The 14,828-nt window shown below is 41.5% G+C and overlaps 1 protein-coding gene across 4 annotated transcripts in view; it reads right to left on the bottom strand.

Moving 5' to 3' along the window:
• Nucleotides 1–12,619, bottom strand: part of LOC112572230 (solute carrier family 22 member 4-like) — a 32,085-nt gene extending 19,466 nt beyond the window's left edge. For 3 of the 4 annotated variants that reach the window (XM_025251806.1, XM_025251822.1, XM_025251829.1), the window contains exon 1: nucleotides 11,617–12,619. The gene's annotated coding sequence lies outside the window, so the exon portion shown is untranslated. Of the gene's footprint in view, nucleotides 1–23; nucleotides 417–11,616 lie in introns of those variants that run through there. The other variant, XM_025251814.1, reaches the window with a different exon arrangement.
• Nucleotides 12,620–14,828: the final 2,209 nt, after the last annotated feature.

Below are 14,828 nucleotides of genomic sequence, written 5' to 3'. Positions count from 1 at the left end.
TAGGTAAAGAAAATTAAACTCACTGGAAAAAGGAGTTCTGACAGCGGAAGAATCAGTGGAGTAAATCCGGTTCCGTTGTTAGCGTCATGGCGGCGTTTCCTCGGGTAATAAATTTTAAGCAGCGGCTTCCACGTCTTCCGGTTACCCGTGTTCTCTCCCCTTTACCATTAAAGCAGCCGGCGCTGATTGTAATTAATTCGCGTCGTTCCCTCGTTCGCTCATGCTGGTTTTACCTCGGCATGCGCGTGGGCCTCCCAGCACTCTCTGGCACAGGTAACTCAACTACAAGAAATGTAATGGCTAATTTCCTCGGGCGTTTTCCTGCTCACTGTGCTGGCTGCCGGTCTTCTGGAACGTGATTAGTTTCATAATCCATTTACAGAGGAGCTTGCATCGCAACCTGATGGTTTGTGGCCCAGGCGGAGGGGAGGTTGCAGGGCATCACACCCTGCTCAGAGCTGCACAGCTGTTGCGACCGGTTGTGGTATTTGATGTTCATTATGGTGTTCGTCATGCGCAAACTAAGAGCACGTGTGTGTGAGAGAGAGGTGTGTGGGGAATAGACTGCAGAACCAGGGTTTACATTCAAGAACCCATGAACTTAATACTATACTACAAATATCACAACCCACATCGTATATGTAATTGTAGACAAGTTAGGCTACACACATGTAGTCACTTTAAAATACGCCTTTGACCACAGGTACACAGAGTATATTTGCTCGTGTTTCGTGTTTCAAATTGTTGTAGACATAAAATAACTGTGTTGTGTTGAAGACCTAAAAAGTTGGGGAAGTCATCGAACTGATGTCCTACCTCAAGTCAGCAACTATGGAAGCTGGCTCACCCATACAGAACATGTCACCCGAGAAGATGTAAGCCCAAGACACCCTATCCTCACTGTATTGATGACAAGCTATAAACCATGAACAGGACCACCCCTGAAGACGCACAAATGATTTAGCGAGACTAAGACAGACGACATGTAATCCCTGTATGGAGCTAGACAATAAAGATGCCATACATCTCTTGCTAATGTTGAGACACTGCTGATTCAGCACTTTCTACACACCGCCACAAAGATTTCGGAACCCTCTCAGAACAAATCTGAGAAAACTGTTTAGAAATATATTCTTTTCAGCTGGCACCATAATTTACCTCCAAAGCCTATTCAGAAACCTTCATTCACCAGCACAGCTCCTAATGCAGCATGGCAGGACCCAGAACTGAGAGTACAGCTGAGCCAGATAAGTGTATTTTCTAACACCTCCCATCCGGTTTACGTCGATAATTGAACAGATCATGTACACCTCCGGGGTGAGTCATTTGGCGAAGATTGCGACCAGACCCCAGCTCTGAATGTATCTACAGCTAACAATGTTAGACACAAATGCCTCTCCTGCTTTCGTTTAAAAACGAGAACCATGCGAGCTTTGTATTACTTTGGTAGAAACCACAGATAAGATACGGAAATATACCCATTCCGAAGAGAACAAAATCAGCAGAAATTTAGCAGAGAAAATGAACGGGACTTTTTTCTGGAAATACGATCAAGGAAAGTGAGAGAATTTCTCGTTTCACACTTAGACACAAGTAATTGATTGGCCATAAGGTCAAACTTGTACATGAACTTACTGAGTTATAGATTGAATTTGCGACCAAACCATGTCTGTCATTCTGCAGGTTGACCAGATAAATCGGAAGAATGTGGACGTACGACTACAAACTATCTAAAAATATACTTTGCCAAAAGGACAACTTTAATGTAACCCGCAGGTCTCGGGTACAAACTATCTAAAAATATACTTTGCCAAAAAGACAACATCTCAATGTAACCCTCACATCTCGTGTCTGTTAACAACCACGTGATATGGACGTAATCTGTGTCAGAGGCAAAGCGCGTGCGCCTTGGAAGCCAAGAAATTCCAGTGTCTATGTTACAAGGGATAACTGCGGCATACGCCTCGGGGTTATCTCCGCTTCTCTCGTGACCACGTCAAGATAAGAGCGAAAGAAGGTCTGCAGGTTACGGATACCAAAAGCAACAGTATCGCAAGCAATGAAGATAGCTGGAACGTATCTAACCACAGACTTTCATTCTATCCTGAACATTCGTGGATCCAGAGACGAGAGAGAAAAGGAGAGGTATCTCATGCACAGAGACAGATAACTCACCACGCGCATGCGCTGGATTGAGCTGTGCACTCGTCTTTTCCGGTTTTCCTTTACGCGGTGTTTTCTAGAGCTACGATGGTTGTTGCTTTTTGTTTTGTTGCTTTGTCAATGGAAAAAAAACCTTAGCTTTTCTACACACAAAGGCTCCAGTGATTAAATTGCTTCCCTTAGCGAATCTGGGATAAATTTGTGATGAATTCCATTAATTTATAGCATTCCTTTCCAATCATTAACTCTATTAGAACATCTTTGCTTATAAAATCTTTTGTATAATATCATAGCTCCTATAATTTTTACTAGATGAGGACGGCAATAAATAACTAAAAATTATTTTCTTTCCTTATCTCCTTCCACTGTGAAAAAGATACATGTTTTTTGGAGTACACGAATGGCATCATGCAAGCAGAAAAAATCAGCATGGGATTTGCTTTAAAACACGGTGAAGACATTTGCTTCAGTCTTTAACGGCTCTGCCTTGGCGTTCTGGCTGTATTCCTGTATATCTGGCTGTATACAGTATTTCCTTTTTATTAGCACACCATTGTAGCACAAACAGCGGGAAGGCGTTGTGTCGGTGCCCTCAAGTCGCAGTTTGTTGATAAGTTTCTTTCAGCCAACAAACAAACCGTGAAAAGAAGAAGGAAAAAACTGTTATAAACTTCTTTACAAATTCCCTCCTTAAAATTCAAGTATAGCTGTTTCTTATTCGCATAAACGTTTAACTGGATATAGGTGATTTATAAATATTACCGATTAAATCATGAAAATCGATCAGAAAGTTAACTTTGTTCAAACCATAGAAAAAGCATTAGGAAAAACATGTTAACATTTTGAAACACCAAAAACATCTTGAAATGTCACTTTTATTAATAAGTGCCATGGATGGTAAGAAAAGCTTAATTTTTTTATTTATTTATCTATCTATTTTTTTATTATTTTTATTATTATTATTATTATTATTATTATTATTATTTTGCAATAGATTTTTAGACACTATGTTTTGGCTTTGTGTTGTCGACCCTAACCCTGAACTATTGCATCAAACGTTTTTGGATGGCAGCCATATTGTCGCATACCAGCTGTAATTACCAGTCGTCAGTAAATTCCCCAGAACAAAACAAATCTTGTGGTCCTCATGTGCTTAATACCACAGGCTTCTGACTGGCACTTCAGCCTTCCGTGCCAAAACTACCTCCCTCGATTGTTGGAGACCGCCTGACAGTGCCAAGACCGAGGGCCACGAGGCAATGACGTCAAAGAGGGGTTAAGAGACACAGGCTGCCAATGAATATTGACATCAGGTTAGATAGTTTGAAGCACATCAAAGAATGCATAGCGTTCCAGCCGCAGCTGGCCAAATAGGCTAAAAGGAGAGATAATCGCACCTTCCACCAAACACGGGGACAGATCCTCAACTGGTCTAATCGTGAATCTCCTTGCGTTGCCTCCCTTGAGAGGCGGCTGGCCCGGCGCTCGCGAGCACGATCGATGGTGGCGGAGCGGGCATCTCGAAGGAGGCCTTCCCCTCGCTGTCTGGGCGAACAATTTTGACAGGCGATCTGCTGCAATTTTCAACTGTTCAAGCAGAAACGTCCGGCCTGCACAAACGCCCAGTTAGACTTTCTAGCCACACTAACGAAGTTTCGGGGTAGTTTGGGGATGGGTTTTTATCTTTTGTGCGAGAGAAAGATGAGGGGGAGAGAGAGAGATGAAAGAAAGGAGGGAGCAAAGCAATAATAAAACGGAGATACTTTAAGATCTAGACCAATAAGTTTTGCTTAAAGGTCTAGCGGGAGAAACATTTTCTAATGACTGGTAAAGCTCAATACAAGTTACTGTTTGTTAAGATCCGGGTGTATACACTACTTACAGTCTTGAGATGCACACTTACAAACACCGTTATGCACAAAGCAGTGACATTATTATTATATATATACAGCCCCAGATATCTCAGTAAACATAACTATATACAGCTGCAATGTTTGTGATGTCGACATTTTTTTCTGTGCATTGTGATGAATTTATATCTATATTTCGAGAAAGAGAGAATGGTCAACTGGTTATTCCCCCAGACATGGGGAAACAGCATCTTGAGCTTAATTAAATCATTTAAAAAATAGTTTTTGCTCCCTACTGCTATACTTCAAACAGCTGAAGCTAACTTTCAGACAAAACCATTGTTGCTTTATGGCAGAAAGACAGACTGAGAGATTTACGTTGGCAGAATAAATATCACTTGAGACATGGACCTTCTCCTCGTAAACTTCTTAGTAAACCCCGTATATCAATACCCTGGCCGGGCACATCGAACTCTACCCCAGAAGTATCACATGGTTGCTTCTCTGCACGCGCACGGTAATGTACAATTTCCACGTCACAGTACATTTGGTCAGCCCAGCCCCTAGTAACGGTCTCCCTGAAGTCAGTTGTCAGGAAAAATCGGGATCAGCTTAGCCTCAAGACTGATGAGTGATCTCAATCTTCCGACTTGCGTGTCATAAGAACCATCCCAAGGGGTTGAGGCCCAATCAACATATGTGACCTTCCGGAGTGCCTAGGGCTCCAAGAGCAATTCATATGTAATCTAATGTCTGTATAAGAAAAGTATTTCGTGCGTAAGCAATTACGACATACTTGGAAAGTTGGATTGCAGGAAAATAAATTTGTTGGGAAAAGTTTATCCGGGCCGGCATCCAAAGAAATGAAAGGAGAGTAGCGATACATTGACTTTTCTCGGTTGGAGGAGTTAAGCACAGGCTGGGAGGAGAAGTCCAGGAGAAGCAGACAGATTCAAGGCACCAGGCAAACACTTGATCAATGTCTCGCTCGTAAAATAAACAGAAAATCCATAATGTAGTAATCCCTGAAAAGTCGCTTGGCATTACGCTTATGTAGAGCGATTCGTTTATTTGCAAAAAAAGTTGACAAAAACACAAGCAAGAGGAAAAAAAAAGAGGCAGAGACGAGATACAAAGAGACATAAAAAGAGAAGAGTGGGACTGGAGATAAAAAGACAGGAAAAAAAAAGAGAGAATGCAGGCTGTGACAGATAACTACTTTGATAAAAGTCTTAATTAACTGTTTTATTATGCTGGTCCTGTGTATCTCTGTTGCAGGTCTGAGAAGGCATTCGTTTTAACAATCTGTCGCCATCATAAAAAAGAATCTGTTTGGAATACATCCAATGATATTCCTCTACAAGGTGTTGGCGGCAATAAGTAGAATGAGGTGTAGAGTGGACTCGGATAGTCACTGTTGTTCAGGAACAGGTGGCGCCATCTACTTGAAGTCCATCTGTCCACGTGTAATATCGAGGTCTGCGGTACCCACCCCTTACCCCGGGTAAATTACACGTCACTAAAAAAAAGTCCGGCTCTGAGCTCGATAGCTCAGTGAGTTGTGAAGCTCGCCAACTAACTCCCCTTCAACGGTCGAAGTCAGACGTTGAGACTGAGAATCCGGGAATGTTGCAAGTGAAGACTGACAGATTTATTGACTGTGTATCCACAAGCTCGCCACCAACAAGTATGCTTTCTTTAAAGGTCTTCTACGGCTATCTGTCAATCCTGACACACCCTGAACGCATGAACGGCATGGTAAAATCTGCCTTGCCATCCCGTCTTCCTCTCACTTTTTAAACTTTTAGATATCCGTCTTTAAAAAAAAAAAAACCCGTAAAAGGGGTTTCGTTTTCCACTAGCGAGAGATAATTGCAGAAAACCATCCTGAGTAAGCTAAACATAAAATGAGTCCAGGTTAGACAGTTTTTCTAGTTGTGTAAAGTATTCGTCAGTGGTCAAATCAGATCATCATTTAAAGACAGCCTCTAAACGCTGGAGGATTTCTGTTATTTGTCTGTCTCTTTGCCTGTTGATCGATGAGCTTCTTCCAGCTGCATGCAAAAGAGAAAAAGTCAGTTTGCAAAATTATCCTCTTGGGTTTTTTTGTTTATTATTGTATGCCAGGAAAGCAAAGTATAACCGAGAAAGATTGTTACTTTGTAAAAGAAAATTACACGTGGGAGCTGCGCTGAATATATTTACCTCCACGAGTGTTTATTTTCTCGAGTACAAAGTTTTCGTGTAAGGATGAGGAGGATATTCACGAGAGCTTCGTCAACGGAGGTCATTGTGGTGTGAAAGCCGAGCTCATCATTTAGCGAAATGTATTTCGTATTTCAATCTTCCGTCAATGTCACCATCATTGCTCTCATAAATTCTCCGGCCAGCGAGCAGGCAGACAGCTCACCATCTTTGGCAAGCGATCTTTCGCGGTGTTATTATTGTTATTTGGACCCACACTTTGGAATTCCCTGCCAGCACACTTAGAGCCTTCACAGACGTATGAAAATACTGATAAGTGTATCTTTGCCAGGAAAATTTCGACTAACATATACATAAAAGTGCATGAGTGTGCGTCATTCGCGGTGAGTAGCTTCCAGATCATGATCATCATCGTCGTCGTCATCGCTATCAAATGATCCTAGCATCATAATCGAACACAACCCTCTTTCCTACTAGACTTCATACTTCAGTTCCACTCGAAGGTTTTCTGAAGACCTATGTTTGAGCTTCGGTATTAGAGTCTTACCCCGATCTCAATAGCCTCTCTTTCAGTCTTCGCTGAAAACAAAATTGCCCTCGATCACAGCTCGTTCCTTACTATTTACCCCTACTGCTGTCTCCCTCTCCTCTCTTATGAAAGAAAGAAAAGAAAACTTACAAAGAAACAAGGATAGAAAAACAAAAAGAAAACAACAAATATAAAACGTCGGAATGTCGGAGAGGAGGACAAAACGATGGCAGGATTTGGTTATGAGAAATACCCTGTGTCAAAATACTGTTGGGTTCAACAGAGCTCTACCGCGCTGTCCACAGTCTCAGAACTCTGCGACTCTTTCCACTCGTCATCAGTGACATCCAATGAGTGTGCAGAAGGCGAACCATGTTCTCTGTCAGATCGTTTTCGCTAACACGTGACATCATATAAATTTTAAGAGTTCGTCGCTCTGTCACCCTTGTCATGGTTTTTCAATAGTAATCATTGCAAGAAGTGCAGCGCTGGAAGCGAATCGAACCCTGGAACTGGTGTCAGTCTCTGTGCACGGCTGTCGTGTTGCTATTGGCAATTTCGAGGGACCGTCCCTCCCCCTCCCACATCCCCTAGTCTCTCTCCTCAGACATATTTCTCTAGGCACGTTCGAGACACAAAGATATTTTCTCTGGTTGCGTGTAAGAATCCTACAGGGACAGTTTCCTTTAACAGGAAAGTTCTGTTTATTATGTAAAAGATTTTTAGAAAACAGTGTCCAAGACAAACAACCCACTTCTAACGAAACCCATCCTCAACACTAGCAACATCAAATACTGTCAGCCTGTTTCCAGTCTCTGTTTCTACCGACAATACAGCTCCTGAACCATGTCTCATGCCAAGTCTACTATTTATTTCAGACTATCGTGAGAATCACTAAGCCATGACGGCGATGCTCCGAGGTGGGAGGGCGGATGACTTCTGTATCTGCTTACAAGCCTCATAGCCTGGAAGCCCTCTGACAACTGAAAATGAATGACGAAAAAACAAACCCTGAGGTCATTCCGATAGCCTCTGTAAAGAAACTGAAATGTGCGCCACCCTCTATGACCTTTCTCTGGGGTTGAAAGTCTGTCTCTCCCAGACTGCCAGGAATCTCGGTGTTATCTCTGACGCATCATTATTTTGTGAATCTCACATCAGTTCAGTCTGAAAGTTCATCTTCCACGAGCTTCTCGGGATCAGTCACATGCGACCTTTCCTGTCACTTATTACCACCAAAATCCTCCAGTCTGCTCTTCCGTTGTCCCAGTGGATTACAAAATGTTCTGTATCCGTCGACATCCATAACTGGCTACGGGACAAGCTTCAGAGGTCTTAGAATAGTGCTTCTGGTACTGTCTTCCGAGGGCGACAAGGGGACCATGCTACACCCCTCGCATACCTGACACCTCGCCATCTGAGTTGGTCTTTTCGGTCTCAGTGTGTAGACCTCCTATCTGTACCGGACGAGAGACATTCCTCTGCCACTTTCTCTTAGAGTTGTGTCTATAATTATTTTCAAGTCCCTCCTCAAAACATCTTTCATAATCAATCTAACTCGTCTGCTCACTTTTCCTTTCATCATCTTAATCCATTCACTTTGTTCACGTCTACCACTGTAGCATCCGTTTGTTATAGACAGTCGGTTCGTTTCTGATCTTCTTTGCACAGCCCATTGAGTTCCCCTCCACAAAGGGGGAAATGCAAAGTTCTCTACAAATTCTATTTTTATTTCTATAGTATTTACACTTTGAGGCCTGATCTTAAAAAAATCAGTAGTCTCCCGAAGAATCGCTGCCAGTCCATCCAGTTTTGGTGAAAGACTGGCTCAGATTCTATCTCTGTGTAGAGCTTGGAAGCTTTTGCAGTCCTGGAAGATGTGTTTTGAAGCCATAGTGATGAAGCGAAGGTAATTCATTGCCCTGGAACAGCATGGAAAAGTCAAGAACAAGCATCTTGTTTCCGAAGTTGTAAAACGGTGTCCAGACCCCGCAGATGATGCTTTACTCCCGGAGCCGTGGTGCCCTGGAGGGGTGGAGGCCAACACACAGAGATTCCGCGGGGTCAGGAAATCGCTTCATAACTTCGGAAACAAGATACTTTTCTTTAAGTTCCCCATTTTTCCCTGGAAAACTACTTATTCTCGCTTCAGTCTGCTCCGCTTCTCTGTTGCACCAGTTCTGATTCTAAATATCTGCTGCTGTCTGGACAGCTGCTGGTAACCGCCATGTAGCTAAGGAAGTCTGTAGATGTTTATTATTGTATCACATATTCCACTGTCTTCTTGCAGTGCTTCTGATCCTTGTTTTTTAGCCTGTCTGCTTCCTCGTTGCTATTTCCCAGTGCGAATACTGAAATACGATTCGTGTCTTTAATCATTGGGAGTTTGTACTTTTGTCTGAGAGAAGAAGCATCTGATGTCGACAACTTGGCAACTTTCATCTGCTTTGTTTTTGATTATGTTTACTGCATACAACTTCGGATGTGCAGTTGGAACAGTGGAGGCCTGTTGGCAGTGTTGTGGCTTGTTTTTGACCATCTGAATACTCAGTGTATAGACCTGCTCCACCTCTCCCAAGTCTCGATGGCTGATCCATCTGTGTAGGCCAGTATCCAAAGTCGTTACGGTCTCTGTCTCCAGAGTGACTGACTTCTTCCGTTTGTCATTAGATTCTTCTTGCTTTGTCAGCTGGGGAACTGTTGCACATGTAGATATTACTTTTGTTATTTATTTCTATGGGAGCAGATCAGGAAGGACATTCTGTGTCCTGGCATAAACGACGGTTCATGAGAGTTTCGTTTTGTGTGTTTCCTGTTGTCGGTGGATCTTTTTGCAAATCTGGATCTTTTGTGGCTTCTCGTGGAGCCTTATTTTTGTCTGTTGTTCCTTTGTAGCCTTGAGAGTCTTCTGCTTCTATGCTTTTATGAGTGCTTCATTATGGATGTTGTTCTCATGGCGCCAATGATTATCCTCAGGCCTTAGACAACGAGGTCTGATGGGGTGACCTGCCTTTAGGTCAACCAAGACCACGACCCATATTGAGGTCTTATGATTCCTTGCGATATTGTCTTTTTGACGACGACGACGACGACGACGACGACGATGATGATGATGATGATGATGATGATGATGATTTATAACATTTATAACAGCTTTTTTCTTTCTTTTTTTTTTTTGAGCTAGCAAACTTGGGGTCCCCCTTTGTGTTTATATCTTTCTCTTCTTCCCCTTATCAGATATTAAAGGAGGTGCACTTGTACTTTTATGTAACACGCAATGCAGAAAGAATTTCCTAAAAACATCCACAACTTGCACAGTGTTTTGTTAAACAGCACTTTATTTTTTTCTCTGTTTTCCTCTTTTTTTTTCTTCTTTAATATTGGGTTTCTTATTTTTTACTTTGTGTTTCTCTTGTCTTTGCTTCTTAACTTCAACAGGACAATAACTTTTACGTAATGAAATCGCCGACGCCCACCACGGCGGTTACTTTATTACTCTGACATTAGTCACAATGTTAAATTGCCAGTTGTCGGTTCGACCACTCGGCTGTCGCTGATGCATTTTTTCTTCTTCTCATCCTTGCTTCTGTTTTTTTTTTTTCTAACACTTTATATTTTTCCTTCGGTTTTTTTTTTTTTTTTCTTCCTACAAGGTATTTTATCTGACGCTAATTTTTCGAAATTCCCTGTCGTCTAAAATGTCAGTGTCTACTTAAACTTCTTGTTCTTTTTTCTTTCTTTCTCCTTAATTTCTTACAATCCTACTTTACGAAAGAAGTGTAGCACTTTTTCTTTCATTATCTTTCTAATTTTCATTCTTTTCTTTCTTTTAGTGCATTTTACCTCCTTTTCGTACTGTGTAATGACTATTTTTTTCTCATCTGCTAAATCTTTCCGATATTCCTTTCTGCTGCTAATTTTTATCTGTCTTCACGGAATGCAGTAACGGTGGAGAGCTGATGGAGGTTGATATTTTATTGAAGTACCATGCTGGCGCTGTCTCAAGAGTGAGACAGAAGTGTGTCTGCACACTCAGACTGTGGAATGATTCTAACATGAAGGAGCGATGTTGAATGTGATTTTTCTCAGAACTGCTGGATCCTTAGCGACCTGCCATCAGCCAAGTTTTTACTCAAAACTCGTTTCATGCTTTGTTGCTGTCGCTGATGTCAATCTCATTTTGCATTTGGTTTTTGTTTTGTTTTGCTTTGCGTTTTGTTTTCTTTTTCAATTACATGAAAGTAAATATTTTTTAAGACTCCGATACCCAACAAGTCCTACACAGCCATTCTATCTTATTTTAAATACCTGAATTATGTCATATACAGCCAAGCGATGATGAAACCAAATCGCCTTAGTAACACTCTTGTTTCTCATCCATAACTTGATAAGTACTAGATAAATGTCCATCTAGCATTTTGATCGTTCATTATGTTTCCTTTTACCCTGTATTCCCTCTGGGTTTTTATTTAAGAACTACTCTTGTTACATTTTAGGAGGAGATTTGCTCGATTTTTCAACTCCCTTCAATGCGTCCAATTTTTTCTGCCAACTTATCATTTCCGCTGAACTTCTTATCACAAATACAAATAAGATAATGCATGATATCAAGAAGTTTAGGGATACATGTAAGCGCCGAGTCAAAAACTGTTTAAAAAGTTAGCATAATTTATACCCAAAAATAAATTGTTCACAAACACTTAAACCACTTATTTTTTGTATATTTTTCTTTCATTCTCTCTAAGCGAACATTATAACCGTTTACACCAAATTTCTGCCATTGATGTTTTGAGTCCTCAACACTCGGACCTAGCATTTAACATTGTCCCCACAAGTATTGATACTGATAATAAGTAACTCCGTACTCACCGACTCGGCAACCTCTCAATAATGACAATTCATATCGCAAACACGTTCACAGCACCGCATCCCCATGACAAGAAGCGGCTTGTGTTTCACGGTATCCTGTGTGTGATACATGGTACAGGGATCGATGGTGTTGTATCAGCTGAGCTCTCGAGTAACCAGCACATTTGGTGTAAAACGAGTGATTTGGTGTACGGAGGGAGCACGAGAGGGAAACTTGCCGTGCAGCACCGTCTGGTGCACTGCGTTGCCAGCCACGCCGCGGCGCCGCCTGGCGAGAGCATCCCACACCCAGTGCTGGCTGGCCCGCGCCGGAAGCTTGCACGCACTTAAAGGTTAACCCCATTGCAAAGTTAAAATTTTAACTATTTACTTCATTTAAAAATATTCATTCTCCAAATTTGAGCATACGCGATCTCATCATCCTATAAAAATCTCACTTTTTTCACCTGTTTGGGTTCTTCCATATTCATATTATTACAAAACGAGGCTTGGTGGTTAAAAATTTCTTGGTCTTTAGTGACTTCAGAAGTTAGAATTTAGGTCAGCCCTCGTGAGATTTTCTTTTCCTTTTTTCTTTCATTTTTTTAACATTTTTTTTATAACAAACTGAAAGCTTTACTTAGTAAATTAATTCCATGTTTGACTCATGTTGGCCTTTAACTCTCCAATGGGAGTTACCTTCTGCCTGGTTATTCAAATCGCCTGATGGACGCCAGCGGTCACTTTTCCTGAAGGACCTTCTCAGCCTGGAAGTCCAATATGTTACCATGTTTGGATATTGTAGCAAACTGTCAAGTAAAAGTTTTCTATTGTCATAGTTTAAACAACAGATTTCAGGGATAGCGTTCAAAAGGATGTTTAGACAGAGGAAAGCTGTTGGCAGTGGTGCTTAGTCAGACAATATGACGACGAGCTGGACTAACAGGTGCCAGGTGTTGAAATAAATGACATGTGCTAGGGTCGATATGTGAACCCAGGACCAACAATCCTAACTGTTCTAGCACTTAACCTTCACGCCGCCAGACCGTGCAAGAAAAAGCACTTTATATATATATATCCAAAAGAACGACTTTTCCAATTGTATGAGGGTTCATTTGATCTCTCCGAGCTCTCTTCCTACAAAATTATCACTCATATAAAAACAAGTATAAATATAACTCAAAATGGAATGGATGATAAGAGAGCGTAAGAGTAATACTTCCACAGTATGTTCATTTCTGGGTATTGGAAACGGTTGGGTGAGAAAGAAGTGGATAGTCTACGATGAAGGTTTGGGAATTGGACCCAAAGGGAGTAGGATCAAAGCATTGTCTTTTCGTCTACTTGTCAAGTGAACTCCCTCCTGGATTATTCGGTTGCTGCCTTACCTTCCACGTCTGACCACGTCACGTGACCATGGCTGCCACTAATGATTCTCAAAGTAGCGCCAACTAACCGGGGGACAGAGACAACAAAGTGGTCATCTTCGGTGCTTAGGGGTCAAAGTTCCGGAAGTAAACATCAATTTGGATATATTCTCTTCCCTGTGAATAGGCCCAAAGAAAAACAGTTAATAATTATGTCATGAAAATTTTCATATCTAATAGCTCACACTAAAAAAACTCTATAACTATTCACGTTATGGACAGATAAAATTTGGTTAAAAGATGAATATATCTGTGAATGTCCAGTTTAAGACACAGCATGATTCAAAGATCTCTACATATATCTGTTAAACGAAGTACACAGAAACATGTGACTACGCATGATTAGAGATAGAGAAGAATGCGCGCGCGCACGCACACACACACACACACGGGCGCGACTACTTGTCTCAGTAATAACGTGCCACGAGCTTCATCAGTAATGTTTCGCTCGGCACATTACAAGATTGCTTGTGGACATTGCCCTGAGAAACAAACAGCAAAAACTTGGGTCATAAAGCAAACTAACTGTCCACGGATTCCCACGCAAATCAATCTTTGCATCCCACGTGACTCGCTGCCGATGCCTATGTTTGCCAATGCTGATTTCCTTGGATTTTGGAGTTATCGAACACGATCGAAGAAAAAAAAAATTTTTTCTTGCTGCAGTCTAGGTGATAGTTCTCTGCTCTTTGACTGGGCTCACACATGGAAATATTTGCCACTGCTGCTATTACACAATCTGAAATTTGTGAGGGAAATACATTTCAACAAACTCTTGAGACCTTGGCATTAATATTTTTACAACTCTTGAAAAACTTTCTTTCTCTGTCTTCATAATAAAAATATTTGAACCTGGTGGGCATAATTCATTTTTGCATAGAAGCAACGCAACCCTACTCGGTCTGGAGAGAAACAAAGTCCGAAATGCAGACCTAATATTTTTCCCACCCTAAATCGAATAAACTTCAGTTTTTTCCTCCCAAGACTTCTTCTCTTTTGTATCCTCGGGGCAAAAGATATAAGTGGGGTGATAGATTTGACCCACAAACATCCACTGGTGGTTGTAAGATAAACTAATAACATTAATTTATTCAACAGAAGCAGCCTCGGTGATGGGAGTAAGGGAAGACAAGGGAATTGCCTAGCCTGGTGACTGTTTAGAAAACTTGGCCCGTTTTTTAAAATAAAATAATACGCAACCTCCATGCATATCCCCAGGCACCGGACTGAAAAGATAATCAATAATCCTGCTAAAAGCACCACCAGATCACAGGCGTCCAGAAAGTGGTGCCAGAAATTGCTCTAAAGAGTAAATAAACACAGAGGGCACGCATCGTTGATGCATTTGTGTTTATCTTTTTTCTTTTGTCTTGTCTGTTCATACTTGTAATGACATTGTCTGTCTGTCTGTCTGTCTGTCTGTCTGTCTGTCTGTCTGTCTGTCTGTCTGTCTGTCTGTCTGTCTGTCTGTCTGTCTGTCTGTCTGTCTGTCTGTCTGTCAACACTGATTCTCACGTGTTTATATGTCTTAGCATGTCATATCATCAGCTGTGAGCTTGTGTTGTCTTGTTTACAGTCCCGTGCGCATGCGCACGCAGAGCCTGAGCCTGTAAGTTGGTGCCAAGAGCTGAAGCCACCATGCTTCAGTGAGTTTCTCTCAAGCGGCTTGAAATTTTTAGTTTTTACTTTAGACAATTAGACTGAAAGAAGTCTCAACTTCTTCGGGTATATATTATTGTTTATCTATTTGATTTGTGCTTTGTGTTGTTTTTGTTTTGTAAGAGACATCTGGTCGTTATACCGATT

This window comes from Pomacea canaliculata, linkage group LG1 (genome assembly GCF_003073045.1).
Source record: "Pomacea canaliculata isolate SZHN2017 linkage group LG1, ASM307304v1, whole genome shotgun sequence".
Lineage (NCBI taxonomy): Eukaryota > Metazoa > Mollusca > Gastropoda > Architaenioglossa > Ampullariidae > Pomacea > Pomacea canaliculata.
The sequence above is the reverse complement of the archived record's forward strand: the minus strand, read 5'-3'. Positions and strand labels throughout refer to the sequence as shown.